Below are 20,128 nucleotides of genomic sequence, written 5' to 3' on the forward strand. Positions count from 1 at the left end.
TGCTACATGAGCAATATTTTCTGTATACTATATGAACTTCATATTGACTTACCCTTATAATTTGTTTCTTACATTTTAGATAGTATTTACTTTTTGAGGCAAAATGAGAAAATAATTATAATTATACATTTTCTGAATTTTATGATCTTATTAATATTTTTAGTTTTTGGTTCAAGAGATTTATCTCACCCTACCGCAAGTGTCTCATGGTCAGGCCATCAATTGCATTTATTAAAAATGACTACCAAATACTTATTGATTTTTTTTCCAAAAAAAGACACTTATCTCTGTCACATATTAGTATCATTTTGCACAGTGTTAGAATGACTTCTCTCTAACATGATCTAATAGATAAAAGATTAACATTGATATTATAATGTTTTCCTCCTAACATGGCATAATAGGTAACACGAAACATTAGTGGAAGTACAAGAATTATGTTTTTAAAAATTTTTGTTTCTATTTTAACTTCTTGCTCATTAGAAGGTATTATTTGTAAAACAGATACTTTTGCAACTTCTATCTAGGCTTTTGAAATATTATTAGATGCCTTTGCTAATTAACTTAAAAATTCTGTATTTGAAGATAAAACATTTTAGATTTAAGAACATACTTCATTTATATAATTTATTGTACAAATTGCCTTACTTTTTTCCTTGGGTATTAACTATACCATATCATTGACAGTAATTCCATTTCTACTATACGGATAAGAAAATGATGCTCAGAGATTAAAAAACAGTAAATAGATTCAATCTGATATGCTCAAATTGTAGTGTCATTTATACAAAATAATCTGATCAAAACATAAGTTTTTTTTACAGATATTATGTCTTTGGCCAAACATATTATTTTTTCAGAAGTTGCAAGTGAAGGTATTCTATTTTTTAGCATTCAAACTTAAATTATACTTTTTCGAATTAAAATTTCTTTATAATTTTTTTCTCATTTTCTTATCTCTTCTGTAATAAGGTTATATATAAAGTCTGTGCAAGGAAAATGAAAATATACCTATGCCAATATGATATCTCTGTCAATGTTGTATTTAATATATATATATATATTTCTATTAATATCTGTACTCAAACTTCTAGAGTCTATGGAAAATTAAATCATACATCTTGATGAGATTATCAATAAATGAGGGAAACAATAAGCATTATTAAGCAAGTTGTTTACCAGAAAGTTTACTTTGCAGTAAGAGCATATTTGTTGGCATAAAACACCATGCAAAAAAATCCTCAAAATCTGTATAGTAAAAGAGGACATCATGAAGATCTATTTAAAATGGCATTCTTTGAATTCTCGCTTATGTTAAAAATTTCAATTCTATATAAGAGTAACATCTTGTAATTTAAACTATCTTTTCTGAGTATGTCAGCAGAAGTAGAGTTCATTAAGTTGATATAGATCTTTTCCTAACCTTAACCAGACTTGCAAGTTTAAGTTTAGCAGAGTATTCATATGGTAAGCATACTGAAACTGCTTACTTAATATAAAGTGCAACTTGTGCTATCTATTTCAAATTATGTATTTTGGGTCCCACTTTTTTGGAGAAAGAACCTTATAACTCAATCTCTTTTCTAACAATTTCAGCAGAATGTAACTTTAAATGCTTTACAGATAAACAGCCTTAATTTTGAACTTATAGCCTTGTGAGCATGAAGGCCAGACCATGTATAACAACAATAATAAAGAAATAAAGAGACAATAGAAAAAAGAGTAAGAATAAGAGTGGCAATCTTATTTCAATACAGGCAAATATTAATTTTCATGTTACTAGGAATAATGTAGAAATATGATAGTTTTATTTGTAGAGTCATAAACATTATACTTACCCTTAATCAAATTTATCTTTGCTAAACTTCTACCTTGAAAACATTATTTACTGGAGTGCCTGGGTGGCTCAATTGGTTAAGTGTCCGACTTTGGCTCAGGTCATGATCTCGCCATTCCCGAGTTCGAGCCCCGCATCAGGCTCTGTGCTGACAGCTCTAAGCCTGGAGCCTGTTTCAGATTCTGGGTCTCCCTCTCTCTCTACCAATCCCTCGCTTGTGCTTTGTCTCTCTCTCTCTCTTTCTCAAAACTAAACATTCACATTTTTAAAAAATATTTATTTTACTCTAATCATCTGTTCAGCAACTTGTTCTTTCTTGTCTCTCAGATAAAGTAAAAAAATAAAATTCTCCACAATCCTGTTCCATTCTAACTGTAAGCTCTCTAATTGTATCTGGCTTGTCCTTAACAATAATTTCCATTTAATCTGTATATTCTGTTAACTCAAAGCTGTCTGATAAATTTGGAATCATTCCCACAACCAATTCTTAACATGTACCTTTGCCTTTATTTATGTTTAAGACTAAATCTTGTAAGACTTTTCTGTAAACAACCTGACCAGTGTATCCACTGATACAGTTGCTTTCTTCTGAAACTTTTTACAATGCCCTGCCTTACTGCACAATTGCCTTGATATATTTTTTGTAGATAATTTGCCCTATTGTTAGATTTCAATTCATGGTATTAACTCTGCTTTCTTTTCTGACCATTCTTACTCATTCATCAAATATGGATTTTTAGTATTCATATTATTATTATTATAAAAATAATAAAGCTTGCAAAAAAGAGGATAATTCTCTTTATTTAGTGAACAAATTAAGTCTTCTGGACTTTCAGTAATTTACCAAAAGTGACTCACACAAAATGTGAAAATCTAGGATTTTTTATCCAGATCCAGATCTCATCTAATGGTGAGTCCTTGCTTGGCTGAGTTTTAGGTGAGCCACATGAGAAGTCAAGTCTTGACAAAGTCGAAACAATGGGAGGGTGCAACCTAAATGTTTGAATCAATTTCAGAGTGTAGATTATCTGAGATCCACATAGATCTGTAGGGAAGTCTCTTTCTCAATTTGTAAATGGCCAGGCAGTTGAATCCCACAGCAGGAAGTACCTGGAGTGTGAAGAAAATTCTCCTCTTTTTCTTTCTTTTGTTATTCAGAGTAAGCAGTGAAATAACAACACCTTTTATGAAGGTAATGTGTGTTCATGAGTGTGTGTTTTAATGTTTATTCCACTGTATAGATATAAGCCAAAGTTTGGCCCTCCTTACGGATTGAGCACCTTTTATATTTCTCTCTCTCTCTCTGTCTTTTTCATTTTAAGTCATATAAAAAGATAGATTAGGTAGTTTTAGAAATGAGATTGAAAGCAGGATTTATATACGTTTATAACACTTATAGTCTACTGGAAGAAACAAGTTGATAAACTAGCTATTAATCCCAGTGATCAATTAATTTCTGTGGCAATTTAACCTTAAGAAACACAGAAGTTTCTTAAATTAATTATTTTAGGGAAGAATATTGTCAAGGAAGCTTTCTTAGTTAATGTAACATAAAAACTAAAGTTTGAAAGAATTATAAAAATGAACCAAGAGGTGAAGAACCCACAAAATATATGTATATTAGATACAAAAAGCAGCATAAACCTTACAGATTTTCAGAGGCAGTTCTAGGATGGTTTTGGAGCCAGTTATTATGTAGTGTAGAAATATGCAAGCTACCTGGCAGTCTCTGAGCACCCCCCAACCCTTTCTGTGCACTCTGCAATTTCAGTGAAGGATAAATGACCACAGGATAAAGCAATGGGCTCTTTGTCAAGGAGCAGGAGAAGCGTCAGAAAGAAAGGGATAAGCCCAAATTGCAATAACAGGGATTCTGCCCATCAACTCATCAACTCATCTATAAAAGCATAAGCGAAAGCCTAAACTATTGGCCAAAAGCCAGCTGCTCGTTAATAATGAAAAGAGCTGACTTTCATTAGAGATTAAAAGGCAAATTTACAAAGAACCCAAATTAGTTATCTGAAAAGCAAAAAATCGGGGCGCCTGGGTGGCGCAGTCGGTTAAGCGTCCGACTTCAGCCAGGTCACGATCTCGCGGTCCGTGAGTTCGAGCCCCGCGTCAGGCTCTGGGCTGATGGCCCGGAGCCTGGAGCCTGTTTCCGATTCTGTGTCTCCCTCTCTCTCTGCCCCTCCCCCATTCATGCTCTGTCTCTCTCTGTCCCAAAAATAAATAAAAACTTTGAAAAAAAAAAAATTGAAAAGCAAAAAATCACTGTGAAACAGAGGCAAAAAATTGAACAATCCACAGATGAGGGGAAAATCAAACTCACAGAGCCTTCAGGACAATCATTAAACAAAAAGACATAGTAAATATCCCCAGTAAGGATAGGAAAGATATTGACTATATAAAGGGTAGTTATATATTAAAAACTCCTAGAGATATTGGAAATGAGAATCAAATTATTGAGGAAAAAATTAAATAACTTGGTAGCATAATGAATAGACACAGCCAAATGGTATTTGTCTTATTGTATGTTTTATATAGTAAAATACCGTAAACTTAAGTGTATAGTTTGATGAAATTTGACAATGTATTGATGCATGTTACCGTCATTCAAATAAAGATAAAGAATAGTTTTTCCTTCACTCCAGAAGATGGCCTGGTGGCCTTTTCTTATCAATACAATATTCCTTGCCACTCTACACACAAACACATGCACATAGCCCAGGTTTTTATCAACAAGATTAGCTTTATCTGTTCTAGAATATTATAAATCAAATTATACAGTATATACTTTTGTTGTATAGCCTTTCAATGCAATATTTTTGAGATTCATCTATGTTGTATCACTAGTTAGTTCATTTTAATTGCTGAATAGAGTTTCACTGTACTGATAAGTTACAATTTATTTATCCAGACTGATAGTTGGTAGAAATTTGTGTTGTTTCTAGTTCTTTGATACTATGCTAAAAACTTCTCTGTTATTCCTATACTAGTGTTTTTTGCTTATTTGTTGTCTTAATAAACAAATTATTTATCTTGTGTAATGGTTGGGTCTAAGGTTTAACATGTAAGACTTTACTGGAAACTACCAGTTTTATAAGGTGGTTTTATCATTATACATTTCTTTAGCAGTGCTGCCACATTACCATACTTTCTTTTTAATTAAAAAGTTGATTTATTTTATTTTTTATGTTTATTTATTTTTGAGAGAGAGAAAGAGAGAGAGAATAAGTGGGAGACGGGCAGAGAGAAGGAGACACAGAATCTGAAGCAAGACCCAGGCTCTGAGCTGTCAGCACAGAGCCCAATGCCGGGCTTGAACTCAGGGACCATGAGTCCATGACCTGAGCCAAAGTCAGATGCTTAACCAACTGAGACAACCAGGTGCCCCACTAAGTTTCATTTTTTAAGGCAGTTTAGCTTCACAGCAAAATTTAGCAGAAGATACAGAGTTCCCACATACTACATATCCCCACATACCCACAATGTCCCCCCCCCCATCAATGTTCCACATGAGAGTGGTGCATTTGATACAACAAATGAACCTACATGACCCATCATTACTACCTAGAGTCCATAGTTTACATTGAGTTCATGATTGGTGTTATATTTTCAATGGGTTGTGACATAGATATAATGATATGTGTCTGTCATTATAATATCATACAGAATAGTTTCCCTGTCTTATAAAACCTCTATGCTCTCTTTATTCATCTCTCCCCACCTCCAACCCCTGGCAACCATTAATCTTTTTAGTCTTTCCATGGTTTTGTCGTTATACCTTATATAACCTTTTTATACTGACTTCCTTCACTTAATAATATGCATTCAAGTGTCTTCTATGTTTTCACATGGCTTGATAACTCATTGCTTCTTAGCATTCAATAATATTTCATTATCTGTAGTACCACAATTTATTTATAAATTCTCCTACTGAAAGGCATCTTGAGTGCTTTCAGGTTTTTGAAATTATGAATAAAGAAAGCTGTAATAAGCATCCATACGCAGGTTTTTTGTGTACAGATAAATATTCAACTTCTTTGGTTAAATACCAAGGAGCCCAGTTAATGGATCATAGGGAAAGAAAAGGTTTAGTTTTGTAAGAAACCACCAAGCTTTTCTAAAGTACCAGTTTACATTAATACATGAGAGTCCTTGTTATTCTTGCCAACATTTGGTGTTATCACTATTCTGGATTTTGGTCATCCTGACAGATTTGTAGCATATTTCATTGTTGTTTTACTTCACAAACACATAAGATGCTGTATATCTTTTTATATGCTTACTTGCCATCTATGTATCTTCCTTCGTGAAATGTCTTTTGATATCTATGCTCCATTGTTTAGTTGTCAGTTTCTAATGGTAGAGTATTAGGAGTCACTTGTATATTTTGTTCTTTATCAGATGTGTTTTTTTGCAAATATCTTCTCTCAGTCTAAAGTTTGTTTTCTCATTCTCTTGCATTGGTTTTCAACAGAAGTATTTAATTAAATGGCCAGTTTGTCAGTTCTTTCATGGATTACGCTTTTGATGTTGTATCTAAAAAGTCATCACCAGGGGCTCCTGGGTGGCACAGTCGGTTAAGCGTCCGACTTCAGCCAGGTCACGATCTCGCGGTCCGTGAGTTCGAGCCCCGCGTCAGGCTCTGGGCTGATGGCTCAGAGCCTGGAGCCTGTTTCCGATTCTGTGTCTCCCTCTCTCTCTGCCCCTCCCCCGTTCATGCTCTGTCTCTCTCTGTCCCAAAAATAAATAAACGTTGAAAAAAAAAATTTAAAAAGTCATCACCTTACCCAAGGCTATATCTAGATTTTCTCCTCTGTTATATTCCAAGAGTTTTATAGTTGTTTGTTTTATATTGAGATCCATCGTCCATTTTGAGTTAGTTTTTGTGAAGTATGTACAATCAATATGTAGATTCTAGTTAGTATCTAGTTGTTCCAGAACCATTTGTTGAAAAGACAACCTTTGGTCCATTGTACTGTCTTTGCCCCTTTGTCAAAGACCAATTGACTGTACACTAAAACCTTGGGTTGTGAGTAACTTGTTCTGCAAGATGAGCAAGCATTTCTAATAAATTTTTACTGGATAAGCTAGTGGCATCTTGTAATATGAGTAGTACATGACACTGAATGCCACATGATCACAACTGGGCCAAAGGTTCTTCTCTCTCTCTTGCTGCCTGATTGTGGGTGATCGTCTCCAATGCTCAGATGCTTGTCTCAGGCTGCAGTTTTTGGCAGTGCCCACAACAGGCACTAGTGTAGTTTTTGTCACTTCAAAGCACCTACGGACAGTCCTTTGCTTTTCCATACAAGAGTAAGCCTGGGAGTGCTTTGCTTCCTTCTAGGTCAGGCTGCCTGCAGATACGGACACTTTCCTCTGCTGCCTTATTGCCAGTCACATTGAATACAGTATATGACAAGAGTTTATTAACACTGTACTGTAGTCAACATCCATACAAGCGTATATAATGGCTCCCAGACAGAAAAAGATCCCATTGAGCCAATAGCAGTTGTTCCATTAGTGATAGTGAAATCTGTCCTACACAATAACCCTCTCTCTCTTGTCTCCCTCAAACAGCCATGAAGGTTGTCAAAGGTAAGTGCAGGTTAATTTACTTTTCTTTATGTTTTGTATTTTCTTTATTATTTTGTATTATATTAAAGTGTTGCAACCACTTTTATATGAATATTTTTGGGTTGTGGAACGAACCATCTGAGTTTCCATTATTTCTCATGGGGAAATTCGCTTTGATACACAAGTGCTTTAGACTGCAAGCATGTTTCCAGAATGAATTATGCTAACAAACCAAGATTCCACTCTACTTACGCGGGCCAAAGATTGGATTCTCTAACCTGTAACATTGGTCTCTTTGTCTGTTTGTTTACCAATACAATGCTGTCTTGGTTATTGTAGTTTTATCACAAGTCATAGGTCATGGTGCTGGGTAATGTCCACCTCTGACATTGTTCTTCTCCTTCAATAAAGAATTGGCTATTCTGAGTCCTTTGCCTATCAATATAAACTTTAGGATTAGTTTGTCAGTATCTACAAAATAACTTGCTGTGTTTTTGATTGAAATTACATGAAATCTGTAAATCATTTAGAGATGAACTGGCATCTTGACAATATTGAATCTTTTTATCCATGAACATGTGGTATCTTTCCATTCATTTCATTCCTTTTTTTTTTAATGTTTATTTACTTTGAGAGAGAGAGAGAGAAAGAGAGATCCCAGGAGCAGAGGAGGGGTTAGAGAGAAAGGGAGAGAAAGAATTTCAAGCAGCCTCCACATTGTGAGTGCAGAGCCCAATGGGGGCTCGATCTCACAAACCATGAGATCATGACCTGAGCCAAAATCGAGAGTTGGGAACTGAACCGACTGAGCCACCCAGGCACCTCACATTTCATTCTTTCATATCTCTCAGAATTTGATAGTTTTCCTTATATAGATCTTGTACATATTTTGTTAGATTTATACCTAAATATTTCATTTTCTGGCTGCTAATGTAAATGGTATTGTGTTATTAATTTGAAATTCCATTTAGTCATTGCTGGTATATAGAAAAGTGATTGACTTTTGTAAATTAATCTTATCCTGTAAACTTGCTATAATAGCTTATTAGTTCCAGGAGTTTTTGGTTGATTCTTTTGGGTTTTATACATAGACAATCATGTCAACTAGGGACAAAGAGAATGTTATTTCTTCCCTCTCAATCTGTAATTTTTTTTTCCTTTTCTTGTCCTCCTGAATTAGCTAAGACTCTCGGTATGATATTGAAAGTACTGGTAAGAGGAGACATCCTTGTCTTATTCCTGATCTTAGTGGAAAAGATTTGAGTTCCTTAACATTAAATATGATGACATTGGTTTTAGGTTTCTCTGTAGATATTCTTTATCAAGTTGAGAAGATTCCCCTGTATTTCTAGTTTGCTGAAAGTTTGTTTTTTTGTTTTTTTGTTTTTTTTTTTTTTATGAATTGATGTTGGATATTGTCAAATGCTTCTATTGAAATGATCATGTGCTTTTTCTGCTTTAATCTGTAGATGTTATGGATTATATTAATTGATTTTTGAAAGTTGAACCAGCCTCACACACCTAGGGTAAATACCATTTGTTCATGATGTGTAATTTGTGTTATACATTTTTGGATTCTATTAACTAATGTCTTGTTGAGGATTTTTGCATTTATGCTTATGATAGATATTGGACCATATTTTTCTTTTCTTGCAAAGTTTTTATCTGACTTGGTATTCAGGTAATACCAGACTCATAGAATTAGTTAGGAAGTATCCCCTCTGTGTTTATCCTCTGAAAGAGGATGGTAATTTCTTTTTGAAATGTTTGGAGAATTCACCATTGAATCCACCCCATCTTGGTCCTTTCTCACTTAGAAGGCAATGAGCTATTGATTCTGGGTCTTCAGTTTTGTTTGTTTGTTTGTTTTTGTAATAGAATTGTTCAGATTTTTTATTTCTTCTTATGATATTTTTGGCAGGTTGTATCTTTTAAGGAATTGTTCCACTTCGTCTGGGTTATCACATCTGAAAATGGAGGTTTTCATATTTCATTATTATACTTTTAATGTCCATAGGGTTTGTAATGTCCACTCTTTCATTTCTGATATTAGTAATTTGTGTCTTATATTTTCTTCTGCTCAGTATGGATAGAAGGTTAACAATTGTATTGATAATTTCAAAAAGCACGTTTTTGATTTTGTTGAGTTTCTCTTTTGATTTCCTATTTTCTACCTCATTGACTTCTGCTCTATACCCCCACACTCACCCCAGTTAGTTTGGATTTAATTTGGTCTTTTTTTCCAGTCTCTCAAGGTGGAAACTTAGATGACTGAATTTACATTTTTCTTCTTTTCTTTTCTTTTTTTTTCTAATAGATGAATTAAATTCTATTAATTTCCTTCTAAACACTGCTTGCACAACATCCCACAATTTTTGCTAAGCTGTATATTCCTTTTCATTTAATTCTTCTTTTCACTAAATTTCTTCTTATGATTTCTCCTTTCACCTATGTGTTATTTAGAAATGTCTTGTTTAATCCCTACATAGTTTGGGATTATCCCTCTATCTTACTTGCCTTGTTTTCTAGTTCAGCTTCACTGTGGTCTGAGAGCAGACATGTATGACTTTTATTCTTTTAAATTTGTTAGGAATTGTGTTACTGCCTAGATATGATCTATCGTGGTGAATATTCCATGTGAGCTGAAGAACAATGTATATTCTGTTATTTTCAGGTAAAATAATTTATAGATGTCCATTACATGCAGTTGATTGATGATATTTTTGAGGTAAATTATGTCCTGGCTGATTTGCAACCTGCTGGATCTGTACACTTTGATATAAGGATATAAAAAAAATCTCAATTTATAATAGTGGATTTATCAATTTCTCCTTGCAATTTTATCAATTTTTGCTTCAGTATTTTGGTGCTCTGGTTTTAGACATGTACGCACTAAGCATTGTTAGGTCTTCGTGGACTAATGACTGTTTTCTCATTATGTATTGACCCTTTTTATCCTTGAGAACTTTACTTGTTCTGAGGTGGCTCTGTTTAAAATTTGTTTAGATCGCCATTATCATGGTTAGTCTTTCTCTAGCTCTTTGCTCTTAATCTATATGTGTCTTTATATTTAAAGTGGGTTTCTTATAGACAATATGTATTTGGGTCTTAATTTTTATCCACTCTCAAAATTCATGACTTTATAATTGATATAGTTAAACCATTGTCTTTTATAGTGATCATCGATATACTTTGATTAACAGCTACCATATTTATTGCTGTTTTCTCTTTTATCCTCTTGTGTTTTGTTCCAGTTTTTATCTTCCATACTTTTTCTACCTTTTGTGGTTTTAACTGAGCATTTTATGATTCTATATTCTCTCCTTTCTTAGCATATCATTTCTTTTTAATTTTTTAATGTTTCCCCTAGAATTTGCAATATACATTTACAAATAACCCAGATATACTTTCAAATAACACTGTGCAGTTTCATGCATATTGCTGGTATCTAATAACAAAATGTTTCTATTTCCTTCCTTTTATCACCTATATCATTGGGCATCATTTACTTAAATTATACATAAGTAATATAAACATTTAATCAAATTGAATCCATTGAATACATTGTTTCTATTAGTATTTTGAACAAATTGTTGTGTCATATCAATTAAGAATAAGAAAAATAAAAGTTTTTATTTTACCTATTTCTTCTTCAATGCTCATCTTTCCTTAATGCATGTCCAAGTCCCTGGTGTATATATTTTTTCTTTTCTTTGAACAATTTCTTTATGAGTATTGACAAGTCTACTGATGACAAAAAAAGATGTCTTCAAGTTTTGTTTGATAAAATTGTTATTTCTCCTTCACTTTTGAAGGATAATTTTGCAGGGTACTGAATTGTATGTTGGGTTTGGTTTTCTATCAACACTTTGTATATTTCAGTTTGCTCATTGTTTTGTACAGTTTCTAAGAAATTGAATACAAATTGTATATTTGCTCATTTATAGGTAATATGTTCTTTTTCCTCTAGCTTCTTTCAAGACTTTCTCTTTTATATTCTGAAACTTGAATGATATATGTCTAGGTTTAGCTTTTTTTTTTTTTTTTGGCAATTATTCTGCCTAGTGTTCTCTGAGCTTCATAAATCTGTGGTTTAATATCTGACATTAATTTGGGAAAATTCTTTCATTATTACTTATATCTTTCTTCTGTTCTTTTCTGTACCTTCCTTTTCATATTTTCATTACATGTGTAACACCTTTTATAATTATCCCACAGTTCTTGGATTTTTTAAGTTTTTAATTTTTTTTATCATTTCTTTTTAGGTTTTCAGTTTTTGACGATTCTATTGACACATTCCAACCCCAGAAATTTTTTTCCTCAGCTTTGTCCAATCTCCTAATGAGTCCATCAAAGGCATTCTTTATTTCTGCTACAGTGTTTTTGATGTTTTCACTTCATTTTTTATTCTTTCTGAGAAATTTCATTTCTCAGCTTATATTATTCATCTCTTCTTGAATGTCATATACTTTTCACATTGAAGTCTTTAACGTATTTATTGCAGAATTTTTGAAATTCCTGACCTGTTAATTTCAATAGCCCTGCTATATCTGACTTTAGTTCTGATGCTTGTTTAGTCTCAAATTTGCCTTTGCTTTGCCTTTTATACTCTTTGTATTTAGATTGATACCTATTTAGATAGATAAATAAATATATAGATAGATAGATAGATAGATAGGCAGTCATCATGTGCCACATAAAAGGAAGTACAGTAAAAAGACCTATAATAATGGGGTGGTAAAATGTGGGGGGAAAGTCTACAGTCTTATGATTAGGTCTCAGTCTTTGGTGAGTCGAGTCTGTGTTTCTGGACTGTGAACTTCACCAATGATTCTCAGTCTCTCCTTTGAGACAAAATATTTAGGAGGAGTTGGAGTTGAATATTTCCCTTTGTCCAAGTAAGTAGGCTCTGATAAAATCCCTGCATGTTAGACTCTGGTAAAACCATTTGTCCTAAGGTCCTTTTAGGAACGGACTAGTCTGGTGTATTTCAGATTTATTCACTCCCCCTACCCCTTTGGAATCACAAGGGAATTTGACTCTGTTGTTTATTGTGAGAACCAGGTAGGCCCCTGGAGGTAAAATTCACAAATGTGTGGGGGCCTTTGATGACCAGTCCCCCTTGGAGTTTTAACTTCCGGAGTCATCCACACTAAGTCTCTGATGATTTATCAATTCCAGTTTAGATTTCCCTGCCCCTGTACCAGTTCCTGTGTAGGTTTTTGCTCTTGAATTTCTGCTTTGAACACTGTGATTTTGGAGATATAGGAAAATACAGAGAATCACAGCCAAGACCTGCTTACCTGGAGCAAAAACTGCTGGATCTATAACATGTTACAAACAAATGGTAATTTTGACAAGTTTGTGGAAATTGACAAATTGCATGAGCTTGAAAGTGAACAAACATGAAGGTGAAACTCCTGGAAGCCAGTTGGAGGGGCACCCCAAAACTTTCATAAATTTTACCTATAGCAATCTACCAACTTTTTATGATGAAGTGCTAAAAATATCTCCTTGTAGTTCTGGCTGGGGATGGGGAAAAGGAATCAACTAATGTATGTCCATATTATTCTGTATAGAAAAGGCATACTGTCCTGGGGAAAAAAAAAATGTTAGAACCTTATCCTCTCTAGGAGGAAGGGCACAAGAGCCTCTAGTTCTCCTATATTATCAACAAGAGGGAAAAAATCTGAGAAACACTTGTGAAGGTTGTAGCCCAAGGAGTCAAACCTGCTGAAAGAACTGAGGTTTAATCATAAGATTACAGAATGCTTCCCTTCCTCCACGCTTCCTCTCATCCACAGGACTCCAATATAATAAAAGTGGATGACAACTGAAAAAGCTCCAAGGCACAAACTCCGTGTAAAAAAAGGATTACTTAGAGGAAACAGAAAGACAGGAGAGACAAAAACAAGGACACTGGAGAAATTTGAACACGGTCTTCACCTACAGTTAAAACAAATATCTAACCCAACCCAACTCATAGGCAGATTAACATAAAAAAAAAAAAAAAAACAACCCTCATATTAAAGGTCCATTACCTCAGTTCCTATCACTTAATATATTATGTCCATCTTTTAGTAAAAAGTTAAAGGCATTAAAAAAGAAGAAAAACACATTCTTGAGACAATGCAAGAATCAGAAACAGACTCAGATATGATATACATACTGAAATTATCAGACAAGCATTCTTACGATTAATACGCTGAGGACTGTGATGAAAGAAAGAAATGATATGCAGAAACAGATGGGTTCTATGAACACAGAGGTATTAACACTCAGAAAAATCAAAAGAAATCAAAAGAAGTAAAAAACACAAACAAAATGTCTTTAATGGGTACATCAGTAGACTGGAAATGACCAAGCAATGAATTAGTGGGTTCGAAAATATGTCAAGAGAAACTTTTTTAAGTGAAATGTCAAGAGGTAAGATAATAAAAAGAAATAAAACAGACTATCTAAGACTATCTAAGAGGAGAAATTCGAAAGATATGGCATATACAAGTAGAATACCAAAAGGAGAAAGAGAAAACAAAGTGAAAGTCATATGACTGAAAATTTTCCAAAATTAATGACATCACCTTGGATTTGGTGGTGAGTTTTTAAATTCAACAGCAATAGTATGATCTATGAAAGAAAACTTGATAACTTAGACTTTATTAATATTAAACACATCTCTGTGAAGGACACCATTAAGAGAATCAAAAACAAAACAAAACAAGCCAAAACTGAGTGAAAATATTTGCAAAACATATATGTGATAAAGGATTTCTATTGGAATACATAAAGAATTCTAAAACTAAAAGAAGTAAGAAACACTGAAGACACCATAAAAAATGGGTAAAAGACTAAAGCATCTCAACCCAAAAAGATATGAGATACATAAGCATATGAAAAAGTGTTGAACATCATATGTCATTAGGTAATTGCAAATTAAAACTAAAATGAAATACTACCAATACTACATATATTTCAAAAGCTAGAATCCACACACCAAAGAAGTGACAATGCTAAATGCTGACGAGGAGCTAGAGAAATAAAAACTCTTATTTACTGCTGGATGGAATGCAAAAAGGTATGGTCGTTTTGGACATGGTTTTGCAATTTCTTACAAAGCTAAATAAAGTCTTCCTATACAATATAGAAATATCATTTCAAGATATTTATCCATCCTGTTTAAAAGCTTGGGTACACACAGGAACCTGCATGTGAATGTTTATAGATTTATTCATAATTGTCAAAAACTGTAAGCAACCAAGATATCTTTCAACAAATGAATAAACAAATGGCAGTACATTTATATAGCAGAATCTTACTCGGTGATAAACATAAATGAACTATCAAGCAATGAAAAGACATTAAGTCCATTTGTAAAGTAAAAGAAGCCAGTGGGGATACACACTGTATAATTTCAATTGTATGAATTTTGTATAAGACAAAAGTTTTGATGATAAAATGATTAGCAGTTGTCACAAAGTTGGAGGTACTGAAAGTTGAATAGGTAAAGCACAGGTGAATCGTTAGGGCTGTGACATTATTCTGTATGATACTATGATGCAGATAGATAACATCGAGCATTTGTCAAATTCATAGAACTTCAGAGAAAAAAAGAGTGAGCCTTAATGTATATAAATTCTAAAAATTTATATTTTAGGAGGTCGGGCGACCCCTGAAGGGAATGCGGACTGGTACTAGATAACCAATGTCTACTAAAAATGTATTAAACTACCTCACTTAAGGGGATGGAGAGAAAGTGTTGACCGAAGTAAGTCTGGAAATTAGTGGAGAAAATGTAAGACTAAAAAGACAAGAGACTATCATGCATAAGCACAGAACTCTAGTTGTTGGCACAGTTGTTTTTCACGGGAGTATGGTTAACAGTTCCAGTGCTATCATATATGTATATCGGAATAGAACAATTAAGTAAGTGGGGCCAAAATTCTCACTGTCGGAGTGAGAATATTTTGATTAACAAAATAATATAGCAAAATAATAATCCATGTGATAAACACTTTATAGTTAGAGACATTATTTAGAACTCATGTTTACCTGAATATAGATGTAGATGGTTACATAGGAATATATTTATAGATTTTGTCCATACACTTCTACAAATTGGCCATACAAGTTGTATACTCTTACTTTTCCTTCCTTTGTCATCTAAAATGTCCAAAAGCAGAGGCTGTCTAGTAGCAACATGCACACCTAAAGCCTCAATCTTGGTTTTTAATCCCATTCCCCAATAAAACAACAACAACAACAAAAACAAAAAAACAAACAACAACAACAACAACAAAACACAAGACTTTTTGAAGAAATTGATGGTGTTAGGACTGGAAATATTCAAGGTGAGCCTGGAGCAACCTATAGGACTAGAAAGTGAGGAAGTATTCAAAAAACAAAAACAAAATAAAAGGTGAAGGGATACAGAAGCAAAATGATAAGAGTTTTCAATAGCCAATACTGGAACCATTCGAGCAACCAAATAAGGCCATTTGGGACTATAACATATAATATTAATATCTGGGTTGGGGTGCCTGGGTGGCTTAGTTGGTTAAGCTTCAGACTTTCGCTCAGGTCACGATCTCGAGGTCCGTGAGTTCTAATCTAGTGTTGGTCTCTGTGCTGACAGCTCAGAGCCTGGAGCCTGCTTGGTATTCTGTCTCCCTTTCTCTCTGCCCCTCCCCCACTCATGCTCTGTCTCTCTCTGCCTCTCAAAAACGAATAAATTTTTGAAAAAAAATTAAAATTATATCTAGGTCTATACTGATTGAAATACAAGATAGAATAATAAGTCAATGGGGAAGAGTAGACAGATTGCCCATGCAGAAGAATTTCAGATAATTCATATAGATACTCTACCTACAAGGAGAGGGAACAGGATTCCCTGCTGCTGAAGGGTGGGATGTATATGCTAACTTTACTCCAAAAAAATACAATATGAAAAGGCAGAAAAATATAGAGTAGCTTTAGAGTGGAATAACCTGAAAAACACTACCTCAACCAGGTGGGAAATGTCAACATCAACACTCACAAGTCGTGTAAATAGTATGTACCTTTGACAAGATGGGATAACCCCAATCTAATCATGATAAAAACTTCCAACAAATTACAGTAGAGGAGTGTTCTTCAAAATAACTGTCCTGTGCTCCTCAAAACTCTCAAGGTCATCAAAACAAGGAAAGTGTGAGAAACTGTCATAGCCAAGAGGATCCTAAGTAAACACCACAACTAAATTTATGTGATATATTGGGTAGATTCCTGAAAAATACAAAGAACATGAGGTAAAACTAAGGAAATATGAACAAAGTATGAAATTTAGTGAACAATAAGGTATCAATATTGTCTAATTGTAGCAGATTTACCAAACTACTATAAAATAATAAGGAGAGAACTGAGTGCAAGGTATATGTTCTCAATTTTTTGTCAGTCTAAAACTGTTCTGAAAATTAGTGTTTATTTAAGAAACATACGGAGGGAGACATAGATCTTTTCTTTTTTGGAAATTTCATTTTACGTTGTCTCAATGTAAATGAATATTTGCTGTCTCCTCTCTCAAAACTTTTTTTACCAAACGTGAGCAGTGATGCATAAAACATGACTCCTTTCCATCCTGGAACATGAGTGTTTGTCTCCTTGTGTTGAAGTTTCAAAAAAGGCATTAATAAAAGTGTCATGAGTTAGATTTTGAACAGTCTGAACTTGATGCAAGTACAAATGGGAAAAAGACAATGTCCTACGTTAAAGACTTTAAACTATGTCAGAACTTCCTTCCTTTCCTCTGGGAGACATTCATTTCAGTGGTAAGAACACATTACTTTTTGGTAGGTAAGGCTCGCTTGCAAATTAGATGTTCAGATTCAGATCCAATTCACTTCTTATGCCTTTCTTCTTCACTCAGGATTTCCCTTTTAGCTCATGATCTTGCAGTGTGTTTGAGAGGCATGGTTTATTTATGCCTCATGATTATTACTTCCTCTTCTACTTTTCTTCTCTTTCTTCTGGATCTTTCAAGATAGGCATGGAAGAAGTAACGACTGGGATTAGGTGAAATAAAATGTTATTTATTTACTTACTTATTTTGAATGTAACTACTGCTGCTATTATAGTTTTCTGTGGAATATAACTGGATTAGTGTAAATAACCCTTTATGTCAGGTGTCTTTTGTGAGGTTTGGTATAGGTTCTCGAAAGTCCTCGCACACATGGACACTGAAAATCTACCTTATATGGGCAATGTGAGTTTAAACAGTTTTTTTTTTTATGAAATTTTTTGACAAATTGGTTTCCATACAACACCCAGTGCTCATCCCAAAAGGTGCCCTCCTCAATACCCATCACCCACCCTCCCCTCCCTCCCACCCCCCATCAACCCTCAGTTTGTTCTCAGTTATTAACAGTCTCTTATGCTTTGGCTCTCTCCCACTCTAACCTCTTTTTTTTTTTTCCTTCCCCTCCCCATGGGTTCCTGTTAAGTTTCTCCGGATCCACATAAGAGTGAAATAAGCCATACAGAGAAAGATAAACAGTTTTTAAAATCACTCCACCTTTAGATCCTGTCTTTGATGATATACCACACAACCTCATATGTCTACATTCTTTTTGCACAAGGATACAAATTCTGGCTATGACCAAAGGTGGGTGTTCAGGAAGCCCTTTCCCCTCATTCTGCCCTTGATAATAGTTTTACTCAGGTTTCCAGGTTTGGTGTTGCAGTGCAGGTGCAGTTCAGACATCAATCTGTATGTGCATATGTGCCCCAAACTCCAGAGGACATATGTTAAGCTCTCCTAAATACTCTCTTACCATGCTGTTCTTTTTTCTCAAGGGCAATGACTTCCAAATCTGTTATATTCTAGTACTTCAAATAAATGTCCGTGGTGGTGTCAGAGAGAAAAAAGTTGACTTCTCTTTTCAAACCCTTCAGAGGTTTTCTGAACGTCAATATGCACTCTTTATCAACTGTTGTTATAAATATTGGTACTTTCACTGAAATTACAGGTCAATAGGAAGAGTACTCCAACATCCTGGGACAGACACAGAAACCGTACAATTGTCTAGTATAAGCTTAACTGAGACTCTCACTTTCACGAGCCAGTTTGGTGATTAAATTCATAGAATCATAGAGAGTCATATGCCTGAAAGAAGAGAGTTGAAATATAGTAATAAAGGGGTATCGTTGGGGCTCAGTTGGTTAAGCATCTGACTCTTGACTTTGGCCCAGGTCTTGACCTCATGGTTTGTGAGCTTGAACGTTTGAGCCCCGTGTTGGGGTCTGCACTAACAGCACAGAGCCTGCTTAGGTTTCTCTGTGTCCCTCTCTCTCTGTTTCTCCCCTGCATGTGCTTTCTCTTTCAAAAATAAATAAGCATGAAAAAAAGAAAGGGGTATGTTAGCCAGCAACTGAAAACACTTGGTGAGAAGAAATACGGTACTGTGCATTTTGAGATACTACTAACATTAAAGAGATATTGGAAAGCTAATTAAAATATATTGCACATATTTACCATTTCAAATATGTGAGCACTGCATGAAAATTCACCTAAGAGGACTACGGAATATAAAGTTTTGCCATATCAAATGTTCTGAATTTTTCAATGACCTAAGATCTCATAAACAGTTTGTGAGGGATTGTTTTAAGTAATAGAATAAAGGAATATGTGCTTAACATATGAATCATATAAAATGTTTGAGGGTGATCATGAAATTACTTTAGAGTTTGAAATGTCACAGTGAAAACATTACAACTACCAGGTTTTTGTTATTCTGCACAGGCATACTTCAGAGATCTTGCAGGTTCAGATCTAGACCATTGCAATAAAACAAATAGCACAATAATGCTAGTCAAATGGATTTTTTGGTTTCCCAGTGCATATAAAGGTTATGTTTACTCTATACCATAGCCTATTCAGTGTACAATAGCATTTTTTTGAAAAAAAAAAAAATAAAACCTTACTGAAAAAAACCTTGTCTGAAAAAAAATACCTTAATTTAAACATACTTTATGCTTGGGTGCCTGGGTGGCTCAGTCATTTAAGTATCTGACATCGGCTCAGGTCATGATCTTATGGCTCATGAATTTGAGCCCCGTGTTGGACATTGTGCTGACAGCTCAGAGCCTGGAGCCTGCTTCGGATTCTGTGCCTCCTTCTCTCTCTACCCCTCCCGACCTCTTTCTCTCTCAAAAATAAATAAATGTTAAAAAATGAAATAAATAAAAACACTTTATTGCTAAAAATGTTAATAATCACCTAAGTTTTTAGCCAGTTTGTAACATTTTTTCTGTTGTACCTTTTTGCTCGTGGAGATTCTTGCCTCAATGCTGATGGCTACTCACTGATCAGGGTAGTGGTTACTGAAAGCTGGGGTGGCTGCAATAATTTTTTTATTATTATTAATTTTATTTTTTTAATTTACATCCAAATTAGTTAGCATATAGTGCAACAATGATTTCAGGAGTAGATTCCTTGATGCCCCTTACCTATTTAGCCCATCCCTCCTCCCACAACCCCTCCAGTAACCCTCTGTTTGTTCTCCATATTAAGATTCTCATGTTTTTTCCCCCTCCCTGTTTTTATATTATTTTTGTTTCCCTTCCCTTATGTTCATCTGTTTTGTATTTTAGAGTTCTCATATGAGCGAAGTCATATGATTTTTGTCTTTCTCTGACTAATTTCACTCAACATAATACCCTCCAGTTCCATCCGCATCA

The sequence above is a fragment of the Lynx canadensis genome, chromosome B1, assembly GCF_007474595.2.
Source record: "Lynx canadensis isolate LIC74 chromosome B1, mLynCan4.pri.v2, whole genome shotgun sequence".
Lineage (NCBI taxonomy): Eukaryota > Metazoa > Chordata > Mammalia > Carnivora > Felidae > Lynx > Lynx canadensis.